General features: G+C 45.7%; 1 protein-coding gene across 3 annotated transcripts in view; it reads right to left on the reverse strand.

The window, feature by feature from the left end:
* KLF12 (KLF transcription factor 12) overlaps positions 1 to 23,600 on the reverse strand; it is a 248,115-nt gene that overhangs the window by 110,170 nt on the left and 114,345 nt on the right. The gene's annotated exons all lie outside the window — the stretch shown is intronic.

The raw sequence follows: 23,600 nt of genomic DNA on the forward strand, positions 1-23,600 counted from the left end.
TCCATGGCCACATACATGGCCAAACAAAATGCACTCTTCTAGCTTATGTTCGACAGGTAAGAGGTGTATAATCTGCACACGTGTCGCACAACTGCATATCTAACCAGTTCTCTTCGCATCCATTGGTTCAACAATTTTGTAAGCATCTCTTACATAAATGGTTAAGCAGGTAAGATAAAAATTCCAGGCAAACTGGGTTTGCTACATTACAATTGTGACAATATGAAATGTATCTCTTTATGGTGATTTATTTAAAAAAAATATTGTTGTATTTTTGGGAGAGCAATGTAGATCACTGAAAAGCCTAACAATCAGGTACTTATAGTAAAATGGAGGAGAGGGGAGTACGGGGCGGCGTCCCCTTCCTCTGTTAACTTAAGACGCTGTGGTGATTACTAATAGCCACATCAAAGGGATTAACGATCAGAAACCAATTTAATTCACATGTGTAGATCCTAAAAAAATTACCTATACACACACACTATTATCCTTATTTTATAGCTTCAACATATTCCAGAGCACTTTACAGACTCACTGGAGCTCACAATTCCCTATCAGTATGACTTTTGGTGAGTGGGAGGAAACCAGAGTATGTAGAGGAAACCCACACAAACACAAGGAAAACATATCAAATCCGAAGACCCCAGGGCTCCTAACCACTGAGCCACTGTGCTGTGTATGATGTTAATGGGACAGTTGTACCACACAAAAAAATTATATTCAGACTATAATGCATTTGAGTAGATGCAATTTCGTATATAAGTCAATGTGAGTTAAAGAAGACCTTTCATTGGATTTTGTAATTAATACCAAGTACCTCTTCAAATTGGAGCTGCTTCACTGATTCTGGAATGTTTTTTCCTTTTCTTCTGTGCCCCTCTGTTCCAAAGTTATGCCGCCTGCTAATCAAGACACAGAATTTTCCTTCAACCAACTGGACGTATGCCACACAACTTCTCTGTGGGGGCATGACTGGGTCTTGACGGGCTAGCAACAGAGGAGAAAAGCAAATGCCCTACTCCCAGTTGGCTGAAGGGAAAATTTGGAAAATGTGCACCCTTTTTCTCGGGGAAAGAGGTACAACTTTGAAATGGAGGGGCACAGAAGAAAAAGAAAAAAACTGTTCCAGAATCAGTGGATTAGCACCAATTAAAAAAATCAAGTAAAAGGTCCTCTTTAAGGCAGGGCTGTGAAGTCGGAGTCGTAGTCGGTATAAAAGGGACCAACTTCAACTCCTAAAATATATAATAAATTGGGTACAGTAGTGCAATGCAGGATGTGCTGTAAATATTTTTATAAGAATTTAGGAAAGTTATGAAATGTCCTATAAATGTCTGTTCTGTTCCTGATCTAAGGCTCTCGGCTTTTAGGTCAGATGAATCTGTGCTGCACTTTATGTACATGCTCAGTACTGAGGCCGTGCTGTGGAGTCGGAGTTGGAGTCGTGGAGTCAGGGTAATTGAAGAGTCGGAGTCAGAGGTTTGGCTTACGACTCCACAGCCCTGCGTTAAGGACACCTTTTCAGCTTTCCATGTATTAAAAAGAGAATGCACCAGAGATGGATTTGGAATATCCACCAGAGACTATGGAAACTTCCACTGCAACGCTAACTCAATGGGGATTTTTCCATTATGCATATTAAAGTATGATTTACAGTATTTACTTGAAAAATCTCTGACTAGATCGTGTTACATCAATACTCAAGTTAGAAAAGGATTCTTTAAATGTCTGTTTGACTTAGTAAAATAAATCATAACTACAACCTCACCCAAGAACTGAAGTAACCGGCATCAATTTGTCATTAACTCTTCAGAATGTGCTAATCCTGCATTGTTCCTGCTTTGCTAGGCTGTGTTCACACTCTGCAGCAATCGCGGTAAAACCAGTTTCTTCCATGCTTTTGAAAATTGTGACAAAATGGCACCATTTTTTTGCCATGACTGCAGCAAAAAAGCACAACTTGACCGCAACGTGTGAACGCAGCCTTTTTAATCACAGCATACTAATAATCTATTGATTTTACAATTAGGTGGACAACCTACAGTTCAGACCAAAAGTTTGGACACACCTCATTTAAAGATTTTTCTGTATTTTCATGACTTTGAAAATTGTACATTCACACTGAAGGCATCAAAACTATGAATTAACACATGTGGAATTATATACTTAACAAAAAAGTGTGAAACAACTGAAAATATGTCTTATATTCTAGGTTCTTCAAAGTAGCCACCTCTTGCTTTGATGACTGCTTTGCACACTCTTGGCATTCTCTTGATGAGCTTCAAAAGCAGTTATGACACGTTTCAGCTCATCCCAAACTTTTATCAACAGATGGGCTGTCTTATGCTGAAATTAATAGCACATTATATGGAATCTAGATGAGTACTGGGAATATTTTAAGTTCATTTCTTGATTTCCTCCATATGCACCATCAAGGAGTAGAGTGGCGTTCATCAGTGTTAAAGTGCACCTATATGTCGGATAACGTAATTAGCCTGCAGATATGGGGTTAATCTGCAGGTTAATAGCATTATGATGGCGCCCGGTCAAAGAGTACTGAAAGTGCAGCACCCAGGAGAAAATTAACTTTATTCCTCCAGGGACCAGTCAGCTGTCAGTCAAGCAGGTGGGCTCAGTCAACGCTCACAGCACACAGTGTGTGATGGATGTCAGCACGAAGCAGCACTGACTGATAGCTGGCTCTGCATTGATGCACTACAGATGCAGCTGTCAATCAGTGCCAGGGCACACTTACAGTCACTGCTGAAGTCTGACTGAAGCCACGCCTGCATGGCTCAAGTGGGTGTGTCCCGGAAGAAATAAAATTCATTTTCTCCAGGGTGCTGCACTTGCAGTACTGCGGCCGGACACCTTCATAATGCTATTAATGGCAATCTGTCAGAATATTTTGACTATGTAATCTGACAGAGCATGATGTAGGAGCTGAGACCCTGATTCCAGAGATGTGTCACTTACTGGGCTGTGTATTTATGTTTCAATAAATTCAGTCTTTAATCAGAAGGAGATTATCACTATCTGACTAGCTACTCAGTGCTTGCAGGTCCATCAACACCCTACCACTTATTAGCAGCTGTCAATATACATGGTACAGAGAAAGCTGACATACAGTGGTGTGGGAGTGTTATACAGGGCTCAGCATTCAAAGCTCTGCTACATCTGCAGTAGAGAAAACTGATTCTGTCATAACTGCTGCACCTAGTAAACCAAGTGATACATTGTTGGAATCAGGGTTTCAGCTACCACATTATGCTGCTCTCAGAACACATATCAAAAACCTGCTGACAGATTCCATTTAACTTGCAGATTAACTATATATCTGCAGATTAATAGCATTGTCGGACCTGATAGTTTCCCTTTAACAACACTCTCCCCTATTAAGTAAGTGGAGCCTCAATCCTTCAACTCCCCTAGTCCCCGTGTGGACCTACTGTGCTCGTCGGCTGGCGCTCCTTTTTTGGTTTGTTTTTTTCAGCTTTCTTTAATAACACTGTCTTTATTAACATAGGAAAGCATTTTATTAACTATTGATATATAATAATTGTTGCTATAGAGATGTAAAAAAACGGACATATAGATAGCATACAAATTACAATACAGATGAAAAAAGCATCCATTTTTTTCTGGATGAAAATTGGATGTTTTTTTTTAGAGGTTCGTCTCAATTTAGCCTAAAGAGCTTGTTTTCTCAGATTCGGGAGTGTTCCATGCTTGTTATATCATTTCACAGAAGAACCTTCTCATCGATTCAATGAAGAGTACAACGCTTATAGAGGCCCCATGAAGCAGCACATGGTGGGCCAGCGGGTCAGTAAAATGGTGCTGACTGATATGGACTTTGTGAAACCACTAAGTTGTTAATGCCACTTTACAAAAATGGGAATGGCATCTAATGACCAAAAAAAAGTGCTGATGACAAAATATTGGAATACATTTTTATCAGTACTTTTATTTAAGTACAACATAGAAAATTATTATTAGATAAGAACTAAAAGGTTCTGCAAATACTGATGGAGCTTTCATCTCAATAAGCTGCAGTCTATTAGGGTTTATCTAAGGTGGCCAGCACACTATATCAGGACGTAAATGATGGGTAACACTGTCCTGGGGGATGCTCGTCAGACTGGTCCTTTCTATTCATGGCTTTCTAATTGTATGTTTCTTAATGGATAACTTTAAGTTATAGAAGTTTCCTTCTTTAGAAAGCCTATATCAAGTCCTATTCTTCGCATCACCCTCTTCCCAACAGATTCAGTGCAGCACATGAATGAACAGTAAGAGTGAACACCCTTAAATGTCACAGTGAGGATGCTGTAAGCTGGCAATATAAAGCGAGAGCACTGTATAATCAGCTATTTGTACCTAATGGGAGGCTGCAGTAATTTGTACCAGTGCACTCAAGTGTACAGCACCAATAATTCACAAGACAGTGTGCTAGGGAACGGCAATTATATATCTACTCAAGAGCGATCACGTCTTAGCAAGAGCTTAATATCCCTGACAATGTGACAACTCAGCAATGCCAGTTTGGCTGGATTTCAGCGACCTGACCTGCTTCAGACACTAGCTCACCTCAATATTCTGGCATCACATCCTGATCTCTGCTTCTTCAATTAAACCATAAATGGGACACTTCATTTTGAGCAAACTTCAGCAAGTCATCTCTCAGTTTTTTCAAGATTTTTATCTTCTCTAACCGTTGACCCTACTAAATTTATCATAGCAGCCTACAGATTTTAGAGTGAAGTAGGTCATCGGTTATTTCAGGTCTGCTGTGCATATAGAGTCGAGACGTTGCATCTGAATCAGTGCTTTTATTAAGCTTAATACATCAGTACCAATATGGAATTTATCTCACTGAAGGATTACCACGATATCAAGATTTGTAACATTATTTACAACACTGGAGACTAGAGATGAGCGAAACGTATGCAGGACCCTGGTCCACCAGTCACCTCCTACCCACCAGCATCCCCGGCGCCTCTTCTGATTAGTAGGCCAGCACGACTTCATGTATTTGTCACACGGCAACAAAGAGATTGCACCAGGTCCACATATTAGAAGAGGTCCTGGGAATTCCAGCAGATAGCAGGCGGTTTGCAGGGCACCAGTCTGGCTACGGACTACTGACATGGCTGCTGGACCAGGGTCCAATGAATCGAATTCTCTGTACTGGTGACTGTTGGAACGTCACATATAGTTCTTGCTCTAGCTAGTTAAACTTGACATGTTGAAAATGCAGTCCTTTCTGCTTGCAGCATGTTATAGACCAGGATGATCTGAACAAATTAATCTATACACTTGATAAAATATTCAATATAATGGTTAACTTATTGATTGGCAGCATTTCTTGTATGAACATTCGCACAAGATCATATGTGGTGTCAATCACGGGACAGGACCGCCCACTGGACTCCAAAACATACAATTAGCAGGGATTTCAATCATGAAGTCAAACTGAATATTTTCCCAGAGACCATATATTAATCTGCTCAGCTCCCCCTGCTATGAAATAGGAGCTTGGTAGACTGGATATTTTATCATTATAATGAGTTTTTAGGTGTATATTGAAGAAAAAAAATATTTATTTTTGCCTGACATGGTTTGAATTCAAAGTGACAGAAATGTCCAGCATTCTAGGCATCCATTTCCCTCTAAACATGAAGCTTTCAATTCTACTAGAGATCCTAATATGTCAGGTTGGTTGGCTTATTACATTGTGCTCAGAACGTCAGGCTACAAATGAAAGAAGAAGGATAACCTCCCATAACATCACAGGTATATCAGGTTGTGTATGACATGCCAACCTTGCATGAAAACCTAGAATTCAAATCTTTGGGTTAAAATGGTACCAATGTCAAGCTGGCAGAAAATTACTTATTGGTCCAGAATTTCTCGGGCAGAGGTCTGATGCAGCGAATGCGAAGCCATAGAGGACACTGTAAGGGGAGTCTCTCAGGACAGACTTGCAGAATTCTCTGCATGCCCTGAGGCTTTACAGTTGGTGGAGCAGATGTTTAGCAGTGGGAGCTTATGACCTCAAGAGCAGGACCTGAACTCCAAAGTATTCTTTCCATTTTGTACCTTGGCCCGTTCCTTTCTGTTCATTCGCAAGAACGTTTAACTTCTGCTGGTCCTACATTTCTAATTCATTATAGAACTATACTAGGCAAAATAAGATAAAAATATTTTCCTTGAAAATAACATTGGTTTTTCTAAATACAAAAGGAGTTTGAAAAACAGCACAATCTTTATATATGTGCTATGTCTCTATGGGTCAAATTCAGTCCCATCCACATAAAAAAACTGTCAGCACAGAATGACCGTTCAAGCCAAGAATAGGCACTCGGTGCACAAAGGCATGGCCAAAAATATAAGTGCACCTTTCCACCTAATTTTTTTCCATCCATCTCCTCCCTTCTCTGGCTCTATGAAGCCAGAGCTGTCAATCAAAGAAGATAGGAGGGTAAAGATAGAGGGAAAACAAGTAGGTTTTAAATGATTGGCTGCCATGATGAACCGAGCGCCTGTACTTGGATCGAACAGTCATTCTGTGCTGACAGAGTCCCTTTAAAATGGTGATGAGCTGCAGTTAACAGACATCATAACCTAGTGAAACCTCACCTTCAGAAATATGAATAACATAATGTAGAGTTTATGAAAGATATACATAAGTAGCCATCTTCTAATGTAAAATGATGGTAATGCTTCCCTTCACCTTTAGGGTTCTGCTAGCCACATGATAGCCTTACACCCTTTAGAATTCAGCGCGCTTGTTCTAGTATACCTGTCGGCACTGCAGACATCAGTGGTTGAATGACAGCCCTAAAAAGGCAACCCATGGGGGTCTGTCAAACAAAATGGAAAATAAAGATATATTTACTAGCAAAAACATGATATTATGTATAGGATTTCTAAATTTACCAATAACTTTAACTTAGGAAATAAGTTTTAATTACAATTTTGTCCTATAGTATCCATGCCATACACTTCCTAACAAACACTAGCTTCTTCTCTTATGCTGAAGTCACTAGAATAAAAGCTAGAATGGTTCACATGGTGGACGACAAAAAAAAGGGTAATATAATCTATGTCATTTTACTCGTTGTTGCCTGTTACTAGGTGTTTCAGTTTACAGCATCCCTTTCACTCTGCCAGGTAATGGTAATCCAGCCATTTGCTCTGTGCAGGAAGAATGGACTTTTTATCCAGCACAGTATTGTTTTCATGTCTCTGGTAATGTAGTTATCTGCAATCAAGCGGAGAAATACAAACATCATTTCTCTTACAGGCTTCAAAAATAAAGTGTCACCCAGATAATTCCACATACACCATGACTGAATAATTCAGAAATGGTTCAGGATTTTGATATTATAGTGGGTTTTCCACTACAATTTGACTCTTTTTCATTCATAAGTCTTAACTCTGCCTAACAATCAGTTTTATAATATACTTTTATTACCTTAGCTGCTTCTTTGAGCGCATCTCTGTGTGGGTCACATACCCCTTTGTTGTCATACAGTCATATCGTACCTGCCTCCTGCTCTGTTACTTCCGATTTGGGCACGAGATTTGGATGAAAGGAGAAGAGGACGTCACTGATGGGGCAGAGCCGACTTAATGATTGACAGTCCAGAAACAGACGGACTGACAATGACCCACACAGAGATGTGCTCATAGAAGCAGTGCAAGTAATAAAAATGTATCATTAAAAAAGTGATTGTTGGAAAGAGTTAGAACTTGTGAAATGGGGTCAAATAATAATGGAAAACCCCTTTAAATGTTGCCATTTAACAGCTGTAACTTAGAGGTCAGCACATAGACACAGCAGGGCTGGAGTGCTCAATACTGTACAAGAAGGCTGCATTTAAATAAATCCAGATAAATGAAATATACGGGTTGTGATAGAGATTTATTTTATTGCTTATTTTATTGGGGCTCTGCCTGTAAGGGTCACAGCACTGATGCCCCATATGGAACTTGGAGGGATATTAATGCCTCGTATTCTTGGTAGACTAATGTTATAACATTTATATTCAGTGGTTGTTCATGTACCCTATATACATAGCCAGACAATAGACGAACACTGCAGGAAGGTGCATAGCATAAAACCGCCTGTTACAACCCATGAATAGAAGAAACCAGAGCTGCAGAGGCAGAAAGCAAGGAAGGAGCAACTTGTGGAAACAAAGCACCATATAGTGGGCATGCAATTGAAAGTTTATTAGAGGGAATCTGTCTGCAGGTTTTTGCTATGTAATCTGAGAGCACCATGATGTAGGCAAAGAGACCCGGATTCCAGCAATGTATCACTTACTGGGCTGTGTTTTGCTTTTTTAATACAGTGTTTTATCAGCAGGAGATTATCACTAGAGGACTAGGTGTCTCGTGCCTTCTGGTCCAACCACGCCACACCAGTTATTAGAAGCTCTCTGTCACTATACATTGTACATGGAAAGCTGATAATCAGTGGTGTGGACAAGGTTATACACAGCTAAGCATTCTAAACTCTGCTAAATCTGCAACAGGGAAAACTGTGATTCTATCACAACTGCTGCAGCCTATAAACTAAGGGATACATCGCAGGAATCAGGGTCTCTGTCCCTACTTCATGCTGCTGTCAGGTGACATAGCAAAAACCTGCTGACTGATTCCTTTTAGGTGTGACATGCAGAAGTAGTGCTGCTGCTTCAAAAGCATCCAGCAACGGTTACAAATAACACAAGCACAGGAAACAGGAAGTGTTGTGCTTCAGAAGCATCCAGCAACTAGAGGGGTTAACACAGTCATAGGAGACCGGGAGGGTTTTAGCAGAGCCCCAGGGGGATTGTGGGGAACTTGTTATTGTAGTCTGGCTGAAGTCGAAGAGAAAGGTGGTGTGTTATCTGGATCTGACAGAAGGCAACTGAACAGGATTCAGATCAGGAGAGAAACTAAACACAGGTCAGATAGACTCCCTGAACTAACAGTGCAGAGTATTATTTGGCAGTAAGATAAGGACTGGAAGGAATTGTGTCACAGGGATCATCTCCCTCATCAAACCCTCCCCCCTCCATCTCCATGCAGGATAAAGAATGCTGTGTACTATTGTCTCCTTGTGAAGGAAAAGTCTGTGGCTGTGTATGTACAGAAGTGTGCTGCTAAGAGATCTAATCTATGCTGAATTATGCTACTGAAGAGACTGTAATACTGTGCCTTGTGAAGAAACTACTGTATTGTTATTGGAGCCGGTTGCTCAAGAAACTCAGACTGTACTGTAATGAAGATTGTGGTTGTAATATCTCTGAACTGCACTGGCCGTGCTTCAGATTAAATTCCACTGTTAAACTGTTGAAAAAGACTCTTGTCAAATGTGTCTGGTCGGCAATTGAATCTATCATGTGCCTGAGAGATGCTGCAGCCTATAGTCGCCCTGAATAACGGTTCCCACAGGATTCCAAAGAAATCATCAAACCTGTCTCGCCGTACCTGAACCTAGAAGTGAGCATGTAACATAGGGGGAGCTTTGAAAAAACCTTTGACGTGGAAAAATGTTTTCATAAATTATGCTGTTATTATTCTGTCACAAAGAATATAGCGTTAATATATTTTCAAACTAATCCACAAGAAAAGTGCCGAACAGGAAAAGAAAGGCTCCAGATCAGAAATAGATCTCTAAACAGTATCAGTTTCACAGTTATATGTGTGGTTCTGTATCATTGATGGCATTTTCGGCAAGAAAACAGGGATTCTAGGAGTTTCTATGGGCCTATAACTATTATGTGTATATGTTAGCGCAATCTTAGCATTGCTTCTCAACTATTAGGGCATGTTCACACGATGCAGTCACAATATTTTTTTCATAATTTTCCAAAAACCTCATCATCATGAATACATCTGTAAAGAATGCCTTACAGGAGTAAATCACAGTACTCTGGACTAGTTATTATTATTCATTATAATAGTACCATTTATTCCATGGCGCTTTACATGTGATAGGGGTATGCATAGCAAAAATCAAGTACAATAATCTTGAACAAAAACGAGTCACCGATACAGGAAGGAGAGCGGATCCTGCCTGCTAGTTGTAGATGTGCAAAGATTTCCAGCCCCGAATCATTTGTAGATAAAAGTTTTACCACATTATGTTACACTTTAAAAAAAACGTTATCAGTCATTGGACCTTCCTCAGACAACCAGTAAGGCAGAAGAGAGGGTAAGGAGAAGTTGGGGCGCACAGATGATTGCAATGTAATCGCAGGAGAGGAGCCGCCTTCCTGGCACCTCTTTTCCTGCTACTGAGGTCCTAATGCCACCATACTTTTACTGGTGAGGCCCAAGATGAAGTTTGAGAAGCTATGATGTAACCTCAAATGTATTTAACCCTTGTTGTACTGATTTACTGCCCAACTGTCTAGAAATTTTAGTTTTTATAGTATGTAAATACTTTTAAGCCCAAAAAGGACAAAAGTATTCTCGGAGTGATACCATTTAAGAGATATTACAGCAGGACATTTGTTCATGAGGTGTAAGGGGTGATGTCTCTTAATGATAAGCCAAGGAAATCAATTTAAGTCTTTTTGTTGCAAATAGAGAGGCTGTGGGAATGTTTTGTTATCTTTAGTCCGTCTGGTGGAGGTGTGAATTGTGTCCATGTAGTGAATCATAAATCCAGGTGTTAAATTGAGTCCTGTTGTCAAGGAAATGAACATTCTTGTCAGTTTGAATTCCCACATTTTTCTCTCTCTGTCGTCCTTGAAATGACCAGATTTTATAGTATGAACTCTGGAAAGCTAGAGCACCACCATTTGGTGATGTGGTATCAGGTTTGCCAAAAAGCATAGTGGATGGGAATATTGCTGTTTTTCATATGCGATTTAAGAAAAGCAGTGAACAATGCAATAAAATATCCCCACGGCTGACTAGTTTGCAGACAAAGAAGGATGAGCAAAGGCTGCTATGTGTCCCAGAGGAGGCCAAGGCTAGATAGCACACAGATTATCCTACCTTGTGCTGAAGAATAAAGAGATAAAGTACAGACAAAGAACATCTCAGAAAAGGCCGGTTTAATGAACTGTTAGAATATGATTAGAGGTTAATGTGCCTTTTAGTATTGTAGCTATTTACTAAGCATAAAGCTTAACTGTTCATTTATTGACGTCTACTACAATACTATCAGCATAAACAAGAAACTTCATGGTTCTTCAAGTAGAAAAGCACATTAATTATGTTTTTTTCTATTTACGTGTTCTTTTTGATGCTGAATTTTTAGTCATGAATTAGGCTTTCTTTACATCCGCCATTGGCGATTCTGGTGTATTTGACAGGAAAAACATATTTTCTATTAAACAAAAAATGGACATCATTATGAAACTGGATGGACTTCATGATAAGTCAATGGGATCATCGAGCATCGGTGGGACCCATCGCACAAAGGAAGGAATTATGGCTCCCAACACGAAACAAAGCCACAATGCCAAGTGTTAAAATAGCCTTAAATACGTATTTATTAAAATCTACATTTGGTATTTTTTTTTTATTTTACAAAATAGTAAAGTTAGGGGAAGACAATGCTCATGAGAGGTTTTTTTAAAAGACCAATTATGATGGTGATTACAATACAGTATGTGCTATACTGAAACCTGCATTTTCAAGCAAATTGGTCCATTTTAGGCTTTTACTACTTGAATAGATTAAGGATGCACGGCAAGTTAGGTCTCTAACAACGGTGATGTCTCCTGAATGGCTCCGGAATTCACCTAAAACCTGAAATCTTGCATATGCAATCCATCCTGTTAGTCAAAAAGTATCACTTAGGTTGTCCGGCTTCTACCAAATGAAAACATAGAACAGTACTCTACTGCTACGATACACTTACTATAATCTAGAGACTTAAAGTCTGTCTAATCATTTAAGGGGAGTTTTTTATTTTACTGGAATTCATAGATTTTGAAATAAAAATTACTTTTGTAACTATTTTTTTATAAATAATTTTGCTCTCTGTTTAGATCCTGACTTTTCTATGTAGATCCACACATAGCAAGTTGCAGAATTTTGTTCAAAGCCAAATCTGTCTGAGATGATCTGATGGCTCGGTGTTCAGCGCCTCCTTGGTTCTCCTATGGGATCATCTAAGCAGCATGACGTGCTGTAGAGACTGAGCAGCGTTGGAAAGGCGAGTTAGGGATAGGTGAGGCAAGTATACATTGTTTAATTTTGTTCACCATTTTGAGCTGTTTTAAAAATGCTTTTTTGTTCAATGGATAACCCCTTTAGGGATTGGTCTACCTGGAAAGCCTAAAGTGCCAGACAATCCGAGTCAACACCATACACGTTTAATGTCCATACTTTACCCTACAAAGCAGTACTGCATGGATGCCATAGTATATATGCCTCAAAGTGATGGCAAGAGATGTGAAAGGGAGAATCTTTAGATAAGTCCTTTAATAATTCTTGCACATCAGTAGACTGGAGTCACTGCTGATGTGGCATCTGTCGCCCAGTGCCAAATATCATCTGGTATAATACACTCGTCCTATTCTAATTTCATAAGATAGGTGCACAATGTCTGCCGTGTGTCCACAAAACCTGGCAAGTGGCCAACAGACATCAAATCAGCAGCACTTCTCTCCTTTTGTTGTGAAAAATCAGAGACTCTAGAGGTATTACTGCTAAAATAAGTAAGCAATACAGAGACAGCCTCTGTTCCAGCTCTGCATCCCAGATGTTTTCTGCTTATATACGGTGTACATTGGCTGCTGATGTCATAGCCCGTATACTGCACGTGATAGCTGCGGTCAGTTCTTGGCCTCAACAGTGTTGCTTCATACTGCTGAAGTCAGTGACTGACCGCAGCTGTCACGTGCGGAATGTCAGCTGTGACATCTACCTAAGTACCCTATGTTATTTATCTGTACTATTACTATTTAGTTATTTATTTGCTGTAAGGTATATGCCCCTTTTTGTTTTTTTCTTTGTGCTTTTTTCTTTCAGTTTTGCCTATGAAATGCCATAGTGTGAACGTGCTCTTACACTTTGCACATATACCAGCTTATAGTTCAGCTCATTTCTTTGGTTTTGCTGTAATCTCTTGTACTTTGTACAAACAGGAGGTCTGACTCCCCCTTTCTGAGCTAAGTATTTTATCTGTATAGCTTCCTGTGATGAACCTGTAGCCGCCATCTTGGTAATGATAAATCATATCCAGGGATGGCCACACTTCAGCAGCCCCCACCGTTGGGACCTTCTGTTAAAACGTCAACTAGATAGTTTCCCCCCATCCAGGCTCCTGTAAGATAAGAAGCCTACTTAACACTTGAATGCTAGGAGCTTCAAAGACTTCGAGAGGAAACACAGCCAGCAGGGGGGGGTGCTTCGTCTATCTGTACCTGACCATTTGTCCCATAGGACTAGTTTCTTTGTCTGTCACAAGCATGGAGGCATAAGATATAGAAACATGAATAGTACACGCATGTTGCGTGGGATGGGCCAATAAAAAAATATCACGGCGTCCCGGAGCCATTGCGCACACAAGCCTCCGCGGTAGACGTTTGTACGTGCTCTGGAAGCCAAGATATAGCGCGGAGCCATTCCTGAGGACCGTATGGTATCATAATTGATATCAAAAGGTCGGTTACGGCGGCCCGAATCCATGGGAACCCCTGGGGGTATCATGAGACCATCCCAGAAGAAGTTATTGGGTTCCATAGAATTTGGGCTTCTGATCGAAGTTAGACCTGAGGGTGGAGACTGAGCCAGCTGACCTCACCAGCAGTGGGCGGGACGGGGCAGGTAAGATAGCAGGACAGACAAGAGACAAGTCAGTTTTTGACCCAAGAGTGGTGTGCTGAACATCTGAGCACCAGCTGAGGCCACCAAGGGGAGGAGCAGTTTGACCATGCGGTGGTAGGCCTCAGCCTGTAACAAAGAACCGTGCCTGCGACCGCAGAATCCTCTCCCTGCGTCACAAGAAAATCAAGAAACCGGTAACTGATATGCTGTGGTGATTCTGTGTGTTGTATTCCATTGTTGTATAGTTTAGCCTGACCTTATACCTGTGTATATTTAGTTGTATATCGTGTATCTAGTGTATTATTATAATCAATTACCTCAAGTAATTGTGGGCCTGCCTTTTATTCTGCATAACGAACGCACGTCCGTGTGAGCTCGGCTCAAGCCAAAAACGCTACCCAGGGTTGGTTCCTGACCCGATATAGGCCCATTCACGGACTGGGCGTATATCTAAAATAAGGACTGGTGGCAGCATACCAACTGGGGATTGGGGAAGGCTGGTAGTGACGGTCGGAGGTTCAGATATATATATTCCTGGCGCGGCCAAGGAAGATATATATACCGCCCTCACTACAGAGGGCCCCGATACCCAGTAGGTTACAGGACAGTCTCCCTGGCGACCGCTTATCCTAGGTGCAGTTCCTTGACTGACCTGAGGCTAAGAGGGCGCTAGCGAGTTGTGCTGTGTAGTGACGTTACGGTTTAGTGACGTTGAAGGGATAACACACTACCGTGTTCCCTGCGCTGGTTGCAGCTTCCTGGCACTACTTTCTCTAGGTGCAGTACCTTGACTGACCTGAGAGGTAAGGGGGCGCCAGAGAGCTGCACCCACCGGCCGGCTTTCATCACATTGGTGGCAGAGCGGTGGGATTGCAGAATAATAGTGTTGTGGGACCCCTACTCCCAGGCACTAAAGACTGCCAGTGGTAACTTCCACTGCTGGAGTCTTAAGGTCAGCCCAACGTTAGACGGTCAGGCTAAAAGTATAACAAGGTGTGTGCAAACTCAGGGTTGCAGCGGTGTCGGTTACCAAGATGGCAGACGGCACCAGGAGCAAGACCCTGCAGGAGGCTAATGCTACGGTCCGTGTGGCAGGAGGGGAGGACATTGTTACTCATGGCGAGGAGGAGTCCAGCCCGGGCACCTCAGGGAGCCAGTCCCCAGTATACGGTCCCGCAGTGGGCTGCCCACCACCTACCCAGCCCAGCCTGTCCAGATCACAAGCCCTTTTACAAGCAGCTATGGCAAGTCTCCAGTCTCATGGCGATGCCGTCTACAAAACCCTCCTGGCAGCATCAGAGAAGGCAGCGGAGGAGGAGCGCGAAGCTGCAGAGCGCCGGGAGGCTGCGGAGCGTGAAGCTGCAGAGCGCCGGGAGGCTGCGGAGCGTGCAGAGCGAGCTGCGGAGCGCCAGCACCAACTGGACCTGGCCCAGCGGGGGCTTCCGCTAGAGCAACCAACCCATCAGGAGACCAAGTCGTCCAAAGTCCGAGCTGAGGACTTCCCTCTACTGGAGAAGGATGGGGACCTGGACTCCTTTCTGGTGGCATTTGAACGGACCTGTCTTCAGCACCATCTGGCCCGGGATCAGTGGGTCAGATACCTGACCCCCCGTTTGAGGGGTAAGTCCCTGGATGCCTTGGGGGACTTACCTGCCGGGGAGGTACAGAACTACGACTGCATCAAGCGGGCCCTGATCCGGCAGTACAACCTCACTCCCGAGTCGTACCGCCAGAAGTTCCGGAGCCTGCTGCGTGGCCCCAAGGACACCTGGACCGATCATATGCGGGCGCTGTTGAGAGCCGCAGAGCACTGGACCTCGGGTCTAGCGCTTACTACCCGCCAGGAGGTCCAGGAACTGTTCGTCACGGAGCAGTTTTTGTGGAACTGCCCAGAGGACCTCCGACAGTTCCTCCGTGACCGAAAACCAACAGGGGCTTCTGCTACAGCCGCCCTGGCAGACGAGTATGCCAATAACAGGGCGCCTGAGCTGAAGAAGTCTGCCAGCAGCACCTGGAGAGGGGGTAAGCCCAGTCATGCCCCTGTTTCCCCGGCCCCTAGAACACAAGGGGTGTATCCCCCTGTTGCCCTCTCCAGGCAAGGACCAGACGTAAGACGTTGTCATCTATGCAACAAACCAGGACACTTTAGGGCTGAGTGTCCCCAGCGCCAAAAGACCCCATCCCAGTCCCAGAGAGCGCCCAATGTTTTGTGTGTGGGAGGGGGTGGTGGTAGGTCCCTGGACAACATCCAACCCGTCACCATAGGCCGTTCTGCGGTCATGGGACTGCGGGACACGGGCGCTGAACGAACACTGGTACGGCCTGAGGTGGTGTCCCCCCAGGACTTGGTACCAGGAAAGACTCTTTCCGTCTCCGGGGTTGGAGGCGTGGAGCCGGCACTTCCCGTTGCCATGGTGTATTTGGACTGGGGTGCCGGAAGGGGGATGCGGGAGGTGGGAGTAACGCCAAATATTCCCGCAAATGTTTTATTAGGGACCGACTTGGGGCGTCTAGTATCGCAGTATGTACCCTCTGAACCCCCAAGTTCGGCCCCCCAAGAGTGTATTGATTTGTCTGCTGCTAATGCCAACCATGTTGTATGTAGTGTGTGTCCTGCTGAGGAGGAGGGAGTGAAACCTGAGGGTAACACCTGCACAGACACAACACAAACAGGGTTAGTGAAAGCAGGTGGGGAGTGTGGGGATGCCCGCAGAGGTGCTCAGCCGGCGTGCCGTGACCTCTTGTCCTCCGGTGAGGGAGGGGGCGGGCAGGATTCTGTAGAGGGAAGCTCAGGGATGGAGAGGGGGGCAGCTACCGGCAGTGTAGGGCTCCCAGGGGTATCCAGGCTGCTGAGTATAGGCCCACTGCAGGGGGAGGAACAGGCCATGGGAGGTGGGGGTGTCCCAAGAGAGGAGCCGCCAGGTAAGACCCCAGGGCAGGAGTTCCCCACATCCGAGATGTCCAAAGGCCTAGGAAGCCTGCCTGATCGGGCGGCTTGGTCAGAAACAGAGGGGAAGCAGGCACTACCCACGGTCACAGCGGTCATAGCCGCTGTCACCAGGAGTGGGAGCGCCGGAGCCCAAGGAGCCTTGCAGAGGTCCGACGGCTTCCCCACTTCTGACCAAGTGTCTGCCGGGTCAGACAGCGGCCAGGTGACATGCCCGGAGGGGCTGACAGAGGATGTGGCAGTTTCGTCGATTCTGGCCACATCAAGTCAGGAATTTCAGGCTGCGTTGGAAGCAGACGACAGCCTGAAAGCTCTCAAGGAACAGGCGGCACAGCCTCCCATGGAGTCAGACTGCGAGCGTGTGGTCTGGGACCAGGGACGGCTGTACCGGGTAACGGTCCAGCAGGGTTCACCGGAGGCGTGGCCCAGGGACCGACAGTTAGTGGTACCCTATCCGTTCAGGGCGGAATTGTTGCGGATCGCACACGAGATTCCGATGGCCGGACACCTAGGGATCGCTAAAACCAAGGCCAGGATAGCTCAGCATTTCTACTGGCCTGGGATGGGAGCCGCGGTGGGTGCCTACTGCCGTTCGTGTGACACCTGTCAGAGGGTGGGGAAGGCGGGGCCGCGCCCCAAAGCCCCACTGGTAACTCTGCCAATCATCGAAGAGCCTTTCTCGAGGGTCGCTGTGGATCTTATTGGACCTCTGTCCACTCCCAGCCACTCCGGGAAATGCTTCATACTCACGGTAGTGGACTATGCCACCCGGTACCCGGAAGCGGTAGCTTTGTCGTCCATTCGGGCCGACAAGGTGGCTACCGCCTTACTGGAGATCTTCTCCAGAGTGGGTTTCCCCCAAGAAATGCTCACCGACCGAGGGACCCAGTTCATGTCGCGGCTGATGGAGTCCCTCTGTAAGCAAATGCAGGTGCAACATCTGGTGGCCAGCCCGTATCACCCACAGACTAATGGCCTGTGTGAGCGGTTCAATGGCACCTTAAAGCAGATGCTTAAGATGTTGGTCGACTCCCACGGGAGAGACTGGGAGCGTTACCTCCCACACCTCCTATTTGCTTACCGGGAGGTTCCGCAGGCCTCAACGGGGTTCTCCCCCTTTGAGCTCCTGTACGGGCGACGGGTACGGGGCCCCCTGGCTCTGGTGAAGGAAGCATGGGAAGGGGATTTGGCCACCCCCGAGGTGTCGGTCATCGAGTATGTCGTGCGCCACCGGGACAGGATGATGGCCTTGGCAAAGCTGGTGCAGGACAATATGGCCCAGGCCCAGGCCGACCAGAAGCGGTGGTACGACCAGAATGCTTGTGAGAGGACCTACCAGGTGGGTCAAAAGGTGTGGGTACTGGTCCCCGTACCACAGAACAAGCTTCAGGCAGCCTGGGAAGGTCCCTACTTCGTGCACCAGAAACTCAATGCCGTCACCTATCTGGTCACCCTGGATCACGCCCGTGGAAGGAGGAAGGCCTTCCACGTGAACATGATGAAGGCTCATCATGAGCGGGAAGCGACTGCCCACCCAGTGTGCAACCTTCCCGAGGAAGGAGAGGTAGAAACCCTCCTGGATCTGCTCACCCAAGCCAAGGCGGGTGGGTCCATCGAGGATGTGGGGGTTGGCCACCAGCTCACGGAGGACCAACGGTCCCAGCTGGGGACCACCCTGCACCCCTTCCGGGGGCTGTTCAGCAGCCTGCCCGGAAGGACTGAGATGGCTGTCCACGACGTGGACACTGGCGATCACCCGCCGATCCGGCGTTCAGCATATCGGGTCTCTTTCGAGGTGCAGGGAAACATGCGCCAAGAGATAGACGAGATGCTGAAGCTGGGGGTGATCCAGGCATCCAGCAGCGCGTGGGCCTCGCCTGTAGTCCTCGTACCAAAGAAGGACCGAACTACACGGTTCTGCGTGGACTACCGGGGGCTCAACGCTGTAACGGCCACCGATGCGTTCCCCATACCACGCATCGATGACCTGCTCGATCGGATGGCCGGGGCTAAGTACCTGACCATCATGGATCTGAGCCGGGGGTACTGGCAGATTCCTCTGACCCCCGCGGCAAGGGAACGCTCTGCCTTTATCACCCCTTTTGGACTGTACGAGTCCACAGTGATGCCATTCGGCATGAAGAATGCCCCTGCCACTTTTCAGCGGATGGTCAATACGCTGCTTGAGGGACTTGAAGGGTACGCGGCTGCGTACTTGGACGATATTGCAGTCTTCAGTCCCACTTGGGAGGATCACCTAGAGCACCTGCGGCAGGTGCTCGGTCGGATCCACCGGGCAGGCTTGACCATCAAGCCGGAAAAGTGCCAGCTGGGCATGAGTGAGGTCCTCTACCTGGGTCACCGGGTAGGCGGGGGGGTTCTGAAGCCAGAACCGGGGAAAGTGGATGCCATCGCATCCTGGCCCACTCCTAGGACCAAAAAGCAGGTGATGTCCTTCTTGGGGACCGCCGGGTACTATAGGAGGTTCGTCCCACACTATAGCACCCTGGCCAAGCCCCTGACGGACCTCACCAAGAAGAAGCTGCCCGTCGCAGTCGACTGGACAGTCGCCTGCGAGACAGCTTTCGGGGCACTCAAGGCCGCCCTAAGTAGCTCCCCTGTACTGCAAGCTGCCGACTTCGACCGGCCGTTTGTGGTACAGACCGACGCCAGTGACTTTGGCCTCGGTGCTGTGCTAAGTCAGGTCAACACGACAGGCCAGGAACATCCTGTCTTGTACCTGAGCAGGAAGCTACTGCCCCGGGAGGTGGCTTACTCCACGGTGGAAAAAGAATGCCTGGCAATTGTATGGGCCCTGCAGCGTCTGCAGCCCTACTTGTACGGGAGCCATTTCACCGTGGAGACGGACCACAACCCCCTCAGCTGGTTACACACGGTCTCTGGGTCGAATGGCAGGTTGCTACGCTGGAGCCTCGCTCTCCAGCAGTACCACTTCTCCATTCGCCACAGAAGAGGCCGTGACCACGATAACGCTGACGGGTTATCCCGGCAAGGGGAGGGTGCAGAAGGACGCACGGGGGAACACAGGAATGTGCTACCCCCTCGCGCCCTCGTATAGGGGGAGGTGTGATGAACCTGTAGCCGCCATCTTGGTAATGATAAATCATATCCAGGGATGGCCACACTTCAGCAGCCCCCACCGTTGGGACCTTCTGTTAAAACGTCAACTAGATAGTTTCCCCCCATCCAGGCTCCTGTAAGATAAGAAGCCTACTTAACACTTGAATGCTAGGAGCTTCAAAGACTTCGAGAGGAAACACAGCCAGCAGGGGGGGGTGCTTCGTCTATCTGTACCTGACCATTTGTCCCATAGGACTAGTTTCTTTGTCTGTCACAAGCATGGAGGCATAAGATATAGAAACATGAATAGTACACGCATGTTGCGTGGGATGGGCCAATAAAAAAATATCACGGCGTCCCGGAGCCATTGCGCACACAAGCCTCCGCGGTAGACGTTTGTACGTGCTCTGGAAGCCAAGATATAGCGCGGAGCCATTCCTGAGGACCGTATGGTATCATAATTGATATCAAAAGGTCGGTTACGGCGGCCCGAATCCATGGGAACCCCTGGGGGTATCATGAGACCATCCCAGAAGAAGTTATTGGGTTCCATAGAATTTGGGCTTCTGATCGAAGTTAGACCTGAGGGTGGAGACTGAGCCAGCTGACCTCACCAGCAGTGGGCGGGACGGGGCAGGTAAGATAGCAGGACAGACAAGAGACAAGTCAGTTTTTGACCCAAGAGTGGTGTGCTGAACATCTGAGCACCAGCTGAGGCCACCAAGGGGAGGAGCAGTTTGACCATGCGGTGGTAGGCCTCAGCCTGTAACAAAGAACCGTGCCTGCGACCGCAGAATCCTCTCCCTGCGTCACAAGAAAATCAAGAAACCGGTAACTGATATGCTGTGGTGATTCTGTGTGTTGTATTCCATTGTTGTATAGTTTAGCCTGACCTTATACCTGTGTATATTTAGTTGTATATCGTGTATCTAGTGTATTATTATAATCAATTACCTCAAGTAATTGTGGGCCTGCCTTTTATTCTGCATAACGAACGCACGTCCGTGTGAGCTCGGCTCAAGCCAAAAACGCTACCCAGGGTTGGTTCCTGACCCGATATAGGCCCATTCACGGACTGGGCGTATATCTAAAATAGGGACTGGTGGCAGCATACCAACTGGGGATTGGGGAAGGCTGGTAGTGACGGTCGGAGGTTCAGATATATATATTCCTGGCGCGGCCAAGGAAGATATATATACCGCCCTCACTACAGAGGGCCCCGATACCCAGTAGGTTACAGGACAGTCTCCCTGGCGACCACTTATCCTAGGTGCAGTTCCTTGACTGACCTGAGGCTAAGAGGGCGCTAGCGAGTTGTGCTGTGTAGTGACGTTACGGTTTAGTGACGTTGAAGGGATAACACACTACCGTGTTCCCTGCGCTGGTTGCAGCTTCCTGGCACTACTTTCTCTAGGTGCAGTACCTTGACTGACCTGAGAGGTAAGGGGGCGCCAGAGAGCTGCACCCACCGGCCGGCTTTCATCACACTTCCCATGGATGGGTGTCTCAGTCAGGCCCCTGTTATGCTCTGCCCTTATTCACATTGATGTCAATTGACACATGGTAAGGTTTTAATAATATAGACAGGATAGGAAGGTCTCGATGGGTACACCTTGTCGTGGTGGGATGACTTTTATGCTTTTTTGACCCAAATAGCATTAACTAAGTCCCCTATGTTATTTACATGTACTATTACTATTTACTTGCTGTAGGGTATATGCTCATTTTGTTTTTTCCTTGTGCTTTTCTTGGGTTTTGTCTGTGAACGTGCTCTGCAGGTATACCAGCTTATAGTCCAGCTCATTTCTTTGGTTTAGCTGATGTAAACACCATAGCACCGCAACGGAGGGCGAGTATGTAGCGTTGAATTATTTTGGCAGTATTGTTGCCTGTGGGCAGTATTTTACTTAATATGGACAACCCCTTTAATCTTGTGTCCGAACTCATGACCACTGTGTACAGGTGAAGTCATTCCCCTCATGATATGATTTATTACACATGCGCTGCCTACATTAGTTCATTGTACTGTACATACCTCAGGAATTCAATCAGCAAGAGCCACTTATATAGCGGTCATATTAATGTCCCTTATCTCTTATTACTGCTGGAAAGGGTAAGTGAAGACTTCAACAATTCCCCATTGTACACATACCATGAATGGTGGTGACATTCTGCGGACTTTTTCCCAGTATAATTAAATGTTATTTTCTTTGAAGAAATAGGCAGACATTCGCAAGTAGCTAGAAGGCCAAGCTAGTAACCCTGCACTCCAGGAGAGCAATGTCGCAGCAGGCTTAATATATACTTGCAGGTGCAACGCTTGACAGATGAACCTATTATTGTTCTTTGTTTTCTAGTTCCAGAGGTGACTCACGAGAGGCCAAACAGCCATTTATACTGTTCAGCATGTTTTAACCATGTATGCAATTACCAAAGAGAAGCATAAAAAATGATTTATGGTATATATTAGCAGCTAAGGCAAAGTTGGTTGTTACGGGAAATTATAAGAAAGCTAAAAGGTATGTCTTGGTTTATATTCGATAGAAGTTTGAGCCCTCATACAACACTAGTTTTATCTACAGTTCCTGGAATAACACACACGCTACTGCTTTTCTAATAATAGTCATTTATCTAGTCTTCTACAATCCCATCATGTATTGCAGGACAACCCTATCTGGATGAAACCAAAAAGACTCCGTTCATATAAAGCTCCTTGGTACATACATACACATATACTGTATATATACACTACCGTTCAAAAGTTTGGGGTCACCCAGCCAATTGTGTTTTCCATGAAAACTCATACTTTTATTTATCAAATGAGTTGCAAAATGATTAGAAAATCTAGTCCAGCCATTGACAAGGTTAGAAATAATGATTTTTATTAGAAAGAATCATTTTCTCCTTCAAACTTTGCTTTCGTCAAAGAATGCTCCCTTTGCAGCAATTACAGCATTGCAGACCTTTGGCATTCTAACTGTTAATTTGCTGAGGTAATCTTGAGAAATTTCCCCCCATACTTCCTGAAGCCCCTCCACAAGTTGGATTGGCTTGATGGGCACTTTTTGCGTACCATATGGTCAAGCTGCTCCCACAACAGCTCAATGGGGTTGAGATGTTGTGACTGCACTGGCCACTCCATTACAGATAGAATACCAGCTGCCTGCTTCTTCCCTAAATAGTTCATGCATAATTTAGAGGTGTGCTTTGGGTCATTGTCCTGTTGTAGGATGAAATTGGCTCCAATCAAGCGCTGTCCACAGGGTATGGCATGGCGTTGCAAAATGGAGTGATAGTCTTCCTTATTCAAAATCCCATTTACCTTGTACAAATCACCCACTTTACCAGCACCAAAGCAACCCCAGACCATCACATTACCTCCACCATGCTTGACAGATGGCGTCAGGCACTCTTCCAGCATCTTTTCAGTTGTTCTGCGTCTCACAAATGTTCTTCTGTGTGATCCAAACACCTCAAACTTTGATTCGTCTGTCCATAAAACTTTTTTCCAATCTTCCTCTGTCCAATGTCTGTGTTCTTTTGCCCATATTAATCTTTTCCTTTTATTAGCCAGTCTCAGATATGGCTTTTTCTTTGCCACTTTGCCCTTAAGGCCAGCATCCCGGAGTCGCCTCTTCACTGTAGACGTTGACACTGGCGTTTTGCGTGTACTATTTAATGAAGCTGCCAGTTGAGGAGCTGTGAGGCATCGATTTCTCAAACTAGAGACTCTAATGTACTTGTCTTGTTGCCTTGCACTTCTCTTTCTACTCTGGTTAGAGCC

Source organism: Phyllobates terribilis, unplaced genomic scaffold (genome assembly GCF_046119375.1).
Source record: "Phyllobates terribilis strain yellow unplaced genomic scaffold, ASM4611937v1 Scaffold_2__4_contigs__length_985480577, whole genome shotgun sequence".
Classification (NCBI taxonomy): domain Eukaryota; kingdom Metazoa; phylum Chordata; class Amphibia; order Anura; family Dendrobatidae; genus Phyllobates; species Phyllobates terribilis.